General features: G+C 42.6%; 11 non-coding genes across 11 annotated transcripts; all 11 read left to right on the top strand.

Annotated features, from left to right (window-relative positions):
* Window positions 1-703: 703 nt before the first annotated feature.
* Window positions 704-774, top strand: TRNAG-GCC (transfer RNA glycine (anticodon GCC)). Its single transcript has one exon. It is a non-coding gene; the product is annotated as a tRNA-Gly (tRNA).
* Window positions 775-967: 193 nt separating this feature from the next.
* Window positions 968-1,038, top strand: TRNAG-GCC (transfer RNA glycine (anticodon GCC)). The gene has a single exon. It is a non-coding gene; the product is annotated as a tRNA-Gly (tRNA).
* Window positions 1,039-2,021: 983 nt separating this feature from the next.
* TRNAG-GCC (transfer RNA glycine (anticodon GCC)) lies at window positions 2,022-2,092 on the top strand. The gene has a single exon. It is a non-coding gene; the product is annotated as a tRNA-Gly (tRNA).
* Window positions 2,093-2,285: 193 nt separating this feature from the next.
* Window positions 2,286-2,356, top strand: TRNAG-GCC (transfer RNA glycine (anticodon GCC)). The gene has a single exon. It is a non-coding gene; the product is annotated as a tRNA-Gly (tRNA).
* A 1,238-nt stretch (window positions 2,357-3,594) lies between these two features.
* Window positions 3,595-3,665, top strand: TRNAG-GCC (transfer RNA glycine (anticodon GCC)). The gene has a single exon. It is a non-coding gene; the product is annotated as a tRNA-Gly (tRNA).
* A 977-nt stretch (window positions 3,666-4,642) lies between these two features.
* TRNAG-GCC (transfer RNA glycine (anticodon GCC)) lies at window positions 4,643-4,713 on the top strand. Its single transcript has one exon. It is a non-coding gene; the product is annotated as a tRNA-Gly (tRNA).
* A 711-nt stretch (window positions 4,714-5,424) lies between these two features.
* On the top strand, window positions 5,425-5,495 carry TRNAG-GCC (transfer RNA glycine (anticodon GCC)). The gene has a single exon. It is a non-coding gene; the product is annotated as a tRNA-Gly (tRNA).
* Window positions 5,496-8,321: 2,826 nt separating this feature from the next.
* TRNAG-GCC (transfer RNA glycine (anticodon GCC)) lies at window positions 8,322-8,392 on the top strand. Its single transcript has one exon. It is a non-coding gene; the product is annotated as a tRNA-Gly (tRNA).
* A 192-nt stretch (window positions 8,393-8,584) lies between these two features.
* Window positions 8,585-8,655, top strand: TRNAG-GCC (transfer RNA glycine (anticodon GCC)). Its single transcript has one exon. It is a non-coding gene; the product is annotated as a tRNA-Gly (tRNA).
* A 192-nt stretch (window positions 8,656-8,847) lies between these two features.
* Window positions 8,848-8,918, top strand: TRNAG-GCC (transfer RNA glycine (anticodon GCC)). Its single transcript has one exon. It is a non-coding gene; the product is annotated as a tRNA-Gly (tRNA).
* A 2,309-nt stretch (window positions 8,919-11,227) lies between these two features.
* Window positions 11,228-11,298, top strand: TRNAG-GCC (transfer RNA glycine (anticodon GCC)). The gene has a single exon. It is a non-coding gene; the product is annotated as a tRNA-Gly (tRNA).
* The last annotated feature ends 646 nt before the right edge of the window (window positions 11,299-11,944 follow it).

Genomic DNA, 11,944 nt, shown 5'->3' with positions numbered 1-11,944 from the left:
AGACCGAGTGCATACCTTCCATCTTTTTAAGCAATAAATTTCATTCAAGCGAAAAGGGTTGGACAGAAAGTGAAGACATCTCTCATTCTTATGAAAGGGGGGGGGAGGGAAGAACTGCAGAGGAAACTAGCTTGCTCGAGTTCGAGCAATCGGGTGTTTCAGGTGGTAGAGTGCTCGCCTGCCACGCGGGCGCCCGGGTTCGAGTTCCGCCGAGCACGTTAGATATATGATTCATGGATGTTTATATTATTTTTTGTATGCATTTCTTTGATATCCATATATCATGGAAAGACCGAGTGCTACTCTTCGCCATCTTTTTAAGCAATAAATTTCATTCAAGCGAAAAGGGGTGTACAAGAGTAAGAGAAAATCTCTCATTCTTTGATGAAAGAGTAGAAGCGCTGAAGAGAAACTAGCTTGCTCGAGTTCGAGCATCGGTGGTTCAGTGGTAGAAGAATGCTCGCCTGCCACGCGGGGCGGCCCGGGTTCGATTCCCGGCCGATGCACTTTTATGGATTTTATATTATTTTTGTATCTTTCTGTGATATCTCATAGTAGCTATGGAGAAAGACCGAGTGCATACTCTTCCATCTTTTTAAGCAATAAATTTCAATTCCAGCGAAAAGGGTGTACAAAAAAGAAAATCTCTCATTCTTTATGAAAGAGTAGAGCGCTGCAGAGAAACTAGCTTGCTCGAGTTCGAGCATCGGTGGTTCAGTGGTAGAATGCTCGCCTGCCACGCGGGCGGCCCGGGTTCGATTCCCGGCCGATGCACTTTCTATGGATTTTATATTATTTTTGTATCTTTCTGTGATATCCATTTATCATGGAAAGACCGAGTGCATACTCTTCCATCTTTTTAAGCAATAAATTTCATTCAAGCGAAAGGGTGTACAAAAAAAGAAAATCTCTCATTCTTTATGAAAGAGTAGAAGCGCTGCAGAGAAACTAGCTTGCTCGAGTTCGAGCATCGGTGGTTCAGTGGTAGAATGCTCGCCTGCCACGCGGGCGGCCCGGGTTCGATTCCCGGCCGATGCACTTTTATGGATTTTATATTATTTTTGTATCTTTCTGTGATATCCATTTATCATGGGAAAGACCGAGTGCATACTCTTCCATCTTTTTAAGCAATAAATTTCATTCAGCGAAAAGGGTGTACAAAAAAGAAAATCTCTCATTCTTTATGAAAGAGTAGAAGCGCTGCAGAGAAACTAGCTTGCTCGAGTTCGAGCATCGGTGGTTCAGTGGTAGAATGCTCGCCTGCCACGCGGGCGGCCCGGGTTCGATTCCCGGGCCGATGCACTTTTATGGATTTTATATTATTTTTGTATCTTTCTGTGATATCCATTTATCATGGAAAGACCGAGTGGCATACTCTTCCATCTTTTTAAGCAATAAATTTCATTCAAGCGAAAAGGGTGTACAAAAAAGAAAATCTCTCATTCTTTATGAAAGAGTAGAAGCGCTGCAGAGAAACTAGCTTGCTCGAGTTCGAGCATCGGTGGTTCAGTGGTAGAATGCTCGCCTGCCACGCGGGCGGCCCGGGTTCGATTCCGGCCGATGCACTTTTATGGATTTTATATTATTTTTGTATCTTTCTGTGATATCCATTTATCATGGAAAGACCGAGTGCATACTCTTCCATCTTTTTAAGCAATAAATTTCATTCAAGCGAAAAGGGTGTACAAAAAAGAAAATCTCTCATTCTTTATGAAAGAGTAGAAGCGCTGCAGAGAAACTAGCTTGCTCGAGTTCGAGCATCGGTGGTTCAGTGGTAGAAATGCTCGCCTGCCACGCGGGCGGCCCGGGTTCGATTCCCGGCCGATGCACTTTTATGGATTTTATATTATTTTTGTATCTTTCTGTGATATCCATTTATCATGGAAAGACCGAGTGCATACTCTTCCATCTTTTTAAGCAATAAATTTCATTCAAGCGAAAAGGGTGTACAAAAAAGAAAATCTCTCATTCTTTATGAAAGAGTAGAAGCGCTGCAGAGAAACTAGCTTGCTCGAGTTCGAGCATCGGTGGTTCAGTGGTAGAATGCTCGCCTGCCACGCGGGCGGCCCGGGTTCGATTCCCGGCCGATGCACTTTTATGGATTTTATATTATTTTTGTATCTTTCTGTGATATCCATTTATCATGGAAAGACCGAGTGCATACTCTTCCATCTTTTTAAGCAATAAATTTCATTCAAGCGAAAAGGGTGTACAAAAAAGAAAATCTCTCATTCTTTATGAAAGAGTAGAAGCGCTGCAGAGAAACTAGCTTTGCTCGAGTTCGAGCATCGGTGGTTCAGTGGTAGAATGCTCGCCTGCCACGCGGGCGGCCCGGGTTCGATTCCCGGCCGATGCACTTTTATGGATTTTATATTATTTTTGTATCTTTCTGTGATATCCATTTATCATGGAAAGACCGAGTGCATACTCTTCCATCTTTTTAAAGCAATAAATTTCATTCAAGCGAAAAGGGTGTACAAAAAAGAAAATCTCTCATTCTTTATGAAAGAGTAGAAGCGCTGCAGAGAAACTAGCTTGCTCGAGTTCGAGCATCGTGTGTTCAGTGGTAGAATGCTCGCCTGCCACGCGGGCGGCCCGGGTTCGATTCCGGCCGATGCACTTTATGGATTTTATATTATTTTTGTATCTTTCTGTGATATCCATTTATCATGGAAAGACCGAGTGCATACTCTTCCATCTTTTTAAGCAATAAATTTCATTCAAGCGAAAAGGGTGTACAAAAAGAAAATCTCTCATTCTTTATGAAAGAGTAGAAGCGCTGCAGAGAAACTAGCTTGCTCGAGTTCGAGCATCGGTGGTTCAGTGGTAGAATGCTCGCCTGCCACGCGGGCGGCCCGGGTTCGATTCCGGCCGATGCACTTTATGGATTTTATATTATTTTTGTATCTTTCTGTGATATCCATTTATCATGGAAAGACCGAGTGCATACTCTTCCATCTTTTTAAGCAATAAATTTCATTCAAGCGAAAAGGGTGTACAAAAAGAAAATCTCTCATTCTTTATGAAAGAGTAGAAGCGCTGCAGAGAAACTAGCTTGCTCGAGTTCGAGCATCGGTGGTTCAGTGGTAGAATGCTCGCCTGCCACGCGGGCGGCCCGAGTTCGATTCCCGGCCGATGCACTTTTATGGATTTTATATTATTTTTGTATCTTTCTGTGATATCCATTTATCATGGAAAGACCGAGTGCATACTCTTCCATCTTTTTAAGCAATAAATTTCATTCAAGCGAAAAGGGTGTACAAAAAAGAAAATCTCTCATTCTTTATGAAAGAGTAGAAGCGCTGCAGAGAAACTAGCTTGCTCGAGTTCGAGCATCGGTGGTTCAGTGTTAGAATGCTCGCCTGCCACGCGGGCGGCCCGGGTTCGATTCCGCCGATGCACTTTTATGGATTTTATATTATTTTTGTATCTTTCTGTGATATCCATTTATCATGGAAAGACCGAGTGCATACTCTTCCATCTTTTTAAGCAATAAATTTCATTCAAGCGAAAAGGGTGTACAAAAAAAGAAAATCTCTCATTCTTTATGAAAGAGTAGAAGCGCTGCAGAGAAACTAGCTTGCTCGAGTTCGAGCATCGGTGGTTCAGTGGTAGAATGCTCGCCTGCCACGCGGGCGGCCCGGGTTCGATTCCCGGCCGATGCACTTTTATGGATTTTATATTATTTTTGTATCTTTCTGTGATATCCATTTATCATGGAAAGACCGAGTGCATACTCTTCCATCTTTTAAGCAATAAATTTTCATTCAAGCGAAAAGGGTGTACAAAAAAGAAAATCTCTCATTCTTTATGAAAGAGTAGAAGCGCTGCAGAGAAACTAGCTTGCTCGAGTTCGAGCATCGGTGGTTCAGTGGTAGAATGCTCGCCTGCCACGCGGGCGGCCGGGTTCGATTCCCGGCCGATGCACTTTTATGGATTTTATATTATTTTTGTATCTTTCTGTGATATCCATTTATCATGGAAAGACCGAGTGCATACTCTTCCATCTTTTTAAGCAATAAATTTCATTCAAGCGAAAAGGGTGTACAAAAAGAAAATCTCTCATTCTTTATGAAAGAGTAGAAGCGCTGCAGAGAAACTAGCTTGCTCGAGTTCGAGCATCGGTGGTTCAGTGGTAGAAGTGCTCGCCTGCCACGCGGGCGGCCCGGGTTCGATTCCGGCGATGCACTTTATGGATTTTATATTATTTTTGTATCTTTCTGTGATATCCATTTATCATGGAAAGACCGAGTGCATACTCTTCCATCTTTTTAAGCAATAAATTTCATTCAAGCGAAAAGGGTGTACAAAAAAGAAAATCTCTCATTCTTTATGAAAGAGTAGAAGCGCTGCAGAGAAACTAGCTTGCTCGAGTTCGAGCATCGGTGGTTCAGTGGTAGAATGCTCGCCTGCCACGCGGGCGGCCCGGGTTCGATTCCGGCCGATGCACTTTTATGGATTTTATATTATTTTTGTATCTTTCTGTGATATCCATTTATCATGGAAAGACGAGTGCATACTCTTCCTTCTTTTTAAGGCAATAAATTTCATTCAAGCGAAAAGGGTGTACAAAAAGGAAAATCTCTCATTCTTTATGAAAGAGTAGAAGCGCTGCAGAGAAAACTAGCTTGCTCGAGTTCGAGCATCGGTGGTTCAGTGGTAGAATGCTCGCCTGCCACGCGGGCGGCCCGGGTTCGATTCCCGGCCGATGCACTTTTATGGATTTTATATTATTTTTGTATCTTTCTGTGATATCCATTTATCATGAAAGACCGAGTGCATACTCTTCCATCTTTTTAAGCAATAAATTTCATTCAAGCGAAAAGGGTGTACAAAAAAGAAAATCTCTCATTCTTTATGAAAGAGTAGAAGCGCTGCAGAGAAACTAGCTTGCTCGAGTTCGAGCATCGGTGGTTCAGTGGTAGAATGCTCGCCTGCCACGCGGGCGGCCCGGGTTCGATTCCGGCCGATGCACTTTTATGGATTTTATATTATTTTTGTATCTTTCTGTGATATCCATTTATCATGGAAAGACCGAGTGCATACTCTTCCATCTTTTAAGCAATAAATTTCATTCAAGCGAAAAGGGTGTACAAAAAAGAAATCTCTCATTCTTTATGAAAGAGTAGAAGCGCTGCAGAGAAACCTAGCTTGCTCGAGTTCGAGCATCGGTGGTTCAGTGGTAGAATGCTCGCCTGCCACGCGGGCGGCCCGGGTTCGATTCCGGCCGATGCACTTTTATGGATTTTATATTATTTTTGTATCTTTCTGTGATATCCTTTATCATGAAAGACCGAGTGCATACTCTTCCATCTTTTTAAGCAATAAATTTCATTCAAGCGAAAGGGTGTACAAAAAAAGAAAATCTCTCATTCTTTATGAAAGAGTAGAAGCGCTGCAGAGAACTAGCTTGCTCGAGTTCGAGCATCGGTGGTTCAGTGGTAGAATGCTCGCCTGCCACGCGGGCGGCCCGGGTTCGATTCCCGGCCGATGCACTTTTATGGATTTATATTATTTTTGTATCTTTCTGTGATATCCATTTATCATGGAAAGACCGAGTGCATACTCTTCCATCTTTTTTAAGCAATAAATTTCATTCAAGCGAAAAGGGTGTACAAAAAAGAAAATCTCTCATTCTTTATGAAAGAGTAGAAGCGCTGCAGAGAAACTAGCTTGCTCGAGTTCGAGCATCGGTGGTTCAGTGGTAGAATGCTCGCCTGCCACGCGGGCGGCCCGGGTTTCGATTCCCGGCCGATGCACTTTTATGGATTTTATATTATTTTTGTATCTTTCTGTGATATCCATTTATCATGGAAAGACCGAGTGCATACTCTTCCATCTTTTAAGCAATAAATTTCATTCAAGCGAAAAGGGTGTACAAAAAAGAAAATCTCTCATTCTTTATGAAAGAGTAGAAGCGCTGCAGAGAAACTAGCTTGCTCGAGTTCGAGCATCGGTGGTTCAGTGGTAGAATGCTCGCCTGCCACGCGGGGCGGCCCGGGTTCGATTCCCGGCCGATGCACTTTTTATGGATTTTATATTATTTTTGTATCTTTCTGTGATATCCATTTATCATGGAAAGACCGAGTGCATACTCTTCCATCTTTTTAAGCAATAAATTTCATTCAAGCGAAAAGGGTGTACAAAAAAGAAAATCTCTCATTCTTTATGAAAGAGTAGAAGCGCTGCAGAGAAACTAGCTTGCTCGAGTTCGAGCATCGGTGGTTCAGTGGTAGAATGCTCGCCTGCCACGCGGGCGGCCCGGGTTCGATTCCCCGGCCGATGCACTTTTATGGATTTTATATTATTTTTGTATCTTTCTGTGATATCCATTTATCATGGAAAGACCGAGTGCATACTCTCCATCTTTTTAAGCAATAAAATTTCATTCAAGCGAAAAGGGTGTACAAAAAAGAAAATCTCTCATTCTTTATGAAAGGAGTAGAAGCGCTGCAGAGAAACTAGCTTGCTCGAGTTCGAGCATCGGTGGTTCAGTGGTAGAATGCTCGCCTGCCACGCGGCGGCCCGGGTTCGACGTTCCCGGCCGATGCACTTTTATGGATTTTATATTATTTTTGTATCTTTCTGTGATATCCATTTATCATGAAAGACCGAGTGCATACTCTTCCATCTTTTTAAGCAATAATTTCATTCAAGCGAAAAGGGTGTAGCAAAAAAAGAAAATCTCTCAGTTCTTTATGAAAGAGTAGAAGCTGCTGCAGAGAAACTAGCTTGCTCGAGTTCGAGCATCGGCGGTTCAGTGGTAGAATGCTCGCCTGCCACGCGGCGGCCCGGGTTCGATTCCCGGCCGATGCACTTTTATGGATTTTATATTATTTTTGTATCTTTCTGTGATATCCATTTATCATGGAAAGACCGAGTGCATACTCTTCCATCTTTTTAAGCAATAAATTTCATTCAAGCGAAAATGGGTGTACAAAAAAGAAAATCTCTCATTCTTTATGAAAGAGTAGAAGCGCTGCAGAGAAACTAGCTTGCTCGAGTTCGAGCATCGGTGGTTCAGTGGTAGAATGCTCGCCTGCCACGCGGGCGGCCCGGGTTCGATTTCCCGGCCGATGCACTTTTATGGATTTTATATTATTTTTGTATCTTTCTGTGATATCCATTATCATGGAAAGACCGAGTGCATACTCTTCCATCTTTTTAAGCAATAAATTTCATTCAAGCGAAAAGGGTTGTACAAAAAAGAAAATCTCTCATTCTTTATGAAAGAGTAGAAGCGCTGCAGAGAAACTAGCTTGCTCGAGTTCGAGCATCGGTGGTTCAGTGGGTAGAATGCTCGCCTGCCACGCGGGCGGCCCGGGTTCGATTCCCGGCCGATGCACTTTTATGGATTTTATATTATTTTTGTATTTTTCTGTGATATCCATTTATCATGGAAAGACCGAGTGCATACTCTTCATCTTTTTAAGCAATAAATTTCATTCAAGCGAAAAGGGTGTACAAAAAGGAAAATCTCTCATTCTTTATGAAAGAGTAGAAGCGCTGCAGAGAAACTAGCTTGCTCGAGTTCGAGCATCGGTGGTTCAGTGGTAGAGTGCTCGCCTGCCACGCGGGCGGCCGGGTTCGATTCCGGCCGATGCACTTTCATGGATTTTATATTATTTTTGTATCTTTCTGTGATATCCATTTATCATGGAAAGACCGAGTGCATACTCTTCCATCTTTTTAAGCAATAAATTTCATTCAAGCGAAAAGGGTGTACAAAAAAGAAAATCTCTCATTCTTTATGAAAGAGTAGAAGCGCTGCAGAGAAACTAGCTTGCTCGAGTTCGAGCATCGGTGGTTCAGTGGTAGAATGCTCGCCTGCCACGCGGGCGGCCCGGGTTCGATTCCGGCCGATGCACTTTTATGGATTTTATATTATTTTTGTATCTTTCTGTGATATCCATTTTCATGGAAAGACCGAGTGCAATACTCTTCCATCTTTTTAAGCAATAAATTTCATTCAAGCGAAAAGGGTGTACAAAAAAGAAAATCTCTCATTCTTTATGAAAGAGTAGAAGCGCTGCAGAGAAACTAGCTTGCTCGAGTTCGAGCATCGGTGGTTCAGTGGTAGAATGCTCGCCTGCCACGCGGGCGGCCGGGTTCGATTCCCGGCCGATGCACTTTATGGATTTTATATTATTTTTGTATCTTTCTGTGATATCCATTTATCATGGAAAGACCGAGTGCATACTCTTCCATCTTTTTAAGCAATAAATTTCATTCAAGCGAAAAGGGTGTACAAAAAAGAAAATCTCTCATTCTTTATGAAAGAGTAGAAGCGCTGCAGAGAGAACTAGCTTGCTCGAGTTCGAGCATCGGTGGTTCAGTGGTAGAATGCTCGCCTGCCACGCGGGCGGCCCGGGTTCGATTCCCGGCCGATGCACTTTTATGGATTTTATATTATTTTTGTATCTTTCTGTGATATCCATTTATCATGGAAAGACCGAGTGCATACTCTTCCATCTTTTAAGCAATAAATTTCATTCAAGCGAAAAGGGTGTACAAAAAAAGAAAATCTCTCATTCTTTATGAAAGAGTAGAAGCGCTGCAGAGAAACTAGCTTGCTCGAGTTCGAGCATCGGTGGTTCAGTGGTAGAATGCTCGCCTGCCACGCGGGCGGCCCGGGTTCGATTCCCGGCCGATGCACTTTTATGGATTTTATATTATTTTTGTATCTTTCTGTGATATCCATTTATCATGGAAAGACCGAGTGCATACTCTTCCATCTTTTTAAGCAATAAATTTCATTCAAGCGAAAAGGGTGTACAAAAAAGAAAATCTCTCATTCTTTATGAAAGAGTAGAAGCGCTGCAGAGAAACTAGCTTGCTCGAGTTCGAGCATCGGTGGTTCAGTGGTAGAATGCTCGCCTGCCACGCGGGCGGCCCGGGTTCGATTCCCGGCCGATGCACTTTTATGGATTTTATATTATTTTTGTATCTTTCTGTGATATCCATTTATCATGAAAGACCGAGTGCATACTCTTCCATCTTTTTAAGCAATAAATTTCATTCAAGCGAAAAGGGTGTACAAAAAAGAAAATCTCTCATTCTTTATGAAAGAGTAGAAGCGCTGCAGAGAAACTAGCTTGCTCGAGTTCGAGCATCGGTGGTTCAGTGGTAGAATGCTCGCCTGCCACGCGGGCGGCCCGGGTTCGATTCCCGCCGATGCACTTTTATGGATTTTATATTATTTTTGTATCTTTCTGTGATATCCATTTATCATGGAAAGACCGAGTGCATACTCTTCCATCTTTTTAAGCAATAAATTTCATTCAAGCGAAAAGGGTGTACAAAAAAGAAAATCTCTCATTCTTTATGAAAGAGTAGAAGCGCTGCAGAGAAACTAGCTTGCTCGAGTTCGAGCATCGGTGGGTTCAGTGGTAGAATGCTCGCCTGCCACGCGGGCGGCCCGGGTTCGATCCCGGCCGATGCACTTTTATGGATTTTATATTATTTTTGTATCTTTCTGTGATATCCATTTATCATGGAAAGACCGAGTGCATACTCTTCCATCTTTTTAAGCAATAAATTTCATTCAAGCGAAAAGGGTGTACAAAAAAGAAAATCTCTCATTCTTTATGAAAGAGTAGAAGCGCTGCAGAGAAACTAGCTTGCTCGAGTTCGAGCATCGGTGGTTCAGTGGGTAGAATGCTCGCCTGCCACGCGGGCGGCCCGGGTTCGATTCCCGGCCGATGCACTTTTTATGGATTTTATATTATTTTTGTATCTTTCTGTGATATCCATTTATCATGGAAAAGACCGAGTGCATACTCTTCCATCTTTTTAAGCAATAAATTTCATTCAAGCGAAAAGGGTGTACAAAAAAGAAAATCTCTCATTCTTTATGAAAGAGTAGAAGCGCTGCAGAGAAACTAGCTTGCTCGAGTTCGAGCATCGGTTGGTTCAGTGGTAGAATGCTCGCCTGCCACGCGGGCGGCCCGGGTTTCGATTCCCGGCCGATGCACTTTTATGGATTTTATATTATTTTTGTAATCTTTCTGTGATATCCATTTATCATGGAAAGACCGAGTGCATACTCTTCCATCTTTTTAAGCAATAAATTTCATTCAAGCGAAAAGGGTGTACAAAAAAGAAAATCTCTCAATTCTTTATGAAAGAGTAGAAGCGCTGCAGAGAAACTAGCTTGCTCGAGTTCGAGCATCGGTGGCTCAGTGGTAGAATGCTCGCCTGCCCCGCGGGCGGCCCGGGTTTGATTTCCGGCCGATGCACTTTTATGGATTTTATATTATTTTTGTATCTTTCTGTGATATCCATTTATCATGGAAAGACCGAGTGCATACTCTTCCATCTTTTTAAGCAATAAATTTTCATTTCAAACGAAAAGGGTGTACAAAAAAGAAAATCTCTCATTCTTTATGAAAGAGTAGAAGCGCTGCAGAGAAACTAGCTTGCTCGAGTTCGAGCATCGGTGGTTCAGTGGTAGAATGCTCGCACTGCCACGCGGGCGGCCCGGGTTCGATTCCCGGCCGATGCACTTTTATGGATTTTATATTATTTTTGTATCTTTCTGTGATATCCATTTATCATGGAAAGACCGAGTGCATACTCTTCCATCTTTTTAAGCAATAAATTTCATTCAAGCGAAAAGGGTGTACAAAAAAGAAAATCTCTCATTCTTTATGAAAGAGTAGAAGCGCTGCAGAGAAACTAGCTTGCTCGAGTTCGAGCATCGGTGGTTCAGTGGTAGAAAGCTCGCCGACCACGCGGGCGGCCCGGGTTCGATTCCCGGCATATGCACTTTTATGGAATTTATATTATTTTCGTATCTTTCTGTGATATCCATTTATCATGGAAAGACCGAGTGCATACTCTTCCATCTTTTTAAGCAATAAATTTCATTCAAGCGAAAAGGGTGTACAAAAAAGAAAATCTCTCATTCTTTATGAAAGAGTAGAAGCGCTGCAGAGAAACTAGCTTGCTCGAGTTCGAGCATTCGGTGGTTCAGTGGTAGAAAGCTCGCCGACCACGCGGGCGGCCCGGGTTCGATTCCTGGCTGATGCACTTTTATGGATTTTATATTATTTTTGTATCTTTCTGTGATATCCATTTATCATGGAAAGACCGAGTGCATACTCTTCCATCCTTTTTAAGCAATAAATTTCATCCAAGCGAAAAAGGGTGTACAAAAAGGAAAATCTCTCATTCTTTATGAAAGAGTAGAAGCGCTGCAGAGAAAGTTAGCTTGCCTCGAGTTCGAGCATCGGTGGTTCAGTGGTAGAATGCTCGCCTGCCACGCGGGCGGCCCGGGTTCGATTCCCGGCCGATGCACTTTTATGGATTTTATATTATTTTTGTATCATTCTGTGATATCCATTTATCATGGAAAGACCGAGTGCATACTCTTCCATCTTTTTAAGCAATAAATTTCATTCAAGCGAAAAGGGTGTACAAAAAAGAAAATCTCTCATTCTTTATGAAAGAGTAGAAGCGCTGCAGAGAAACTAGCTTGCTCGAGTTCGAGCATCGGTGGTTCAGTGTAGAATGCTCGCCTGCCACGCGGGTGGCCCGGGTTCGATTCCCGGCCGATGCACTTTTATGGATTTTATATTATTTTTGTATCTTTCTGTGATATCCATTTATCATGGAAAGACCGAGTGCATACTCTTCCATCTTTTTAAGCAATAAATTTCATTCAAGCGAAAAGGGTGTACAAAAAAGAAAATCTCTCATTCTTTATGAAAGAGTAGAAGCGCTGCAGAGAAAACTAGCTTGCTCGAGTTCGAGCATCGGTGGTTCAGTGGGTAGAATGATCGCCTGCCACGCGGGTGGCCCGGGTTCGATTCCCGGCCGATGCACTTTTATGGATTTTATATTATTTTTGTATCTTTCTGTGATATCCATTTATCATGGAAAGACCGAGTGCATACTCTTCCATCTTTTAAGCAATAAATTTCATTCAAGCGAAAAGGGTGTA

Source organism: Parasteatoda tepidariorum, chromosome 8, assembly GCF_982258835.1.
Source record: "Parasteatoda tepidariorum strain Cologne lab strain chromosome 8, Ptep-v5.0, whole genome shotgun sequence".
Taxonomy (NCBI): Eukaryota; Metazoa; Arthropoda; class Arachnida; order Araneae; family Theridiidae; genus Parasteatoda; species Parasteatoda tepidariorum.
The sequence above is the reverse complement of the archived record's forward strand: the minus strand, read 5'-3'. Positions and strand labels throughout refer to the sequence as shown.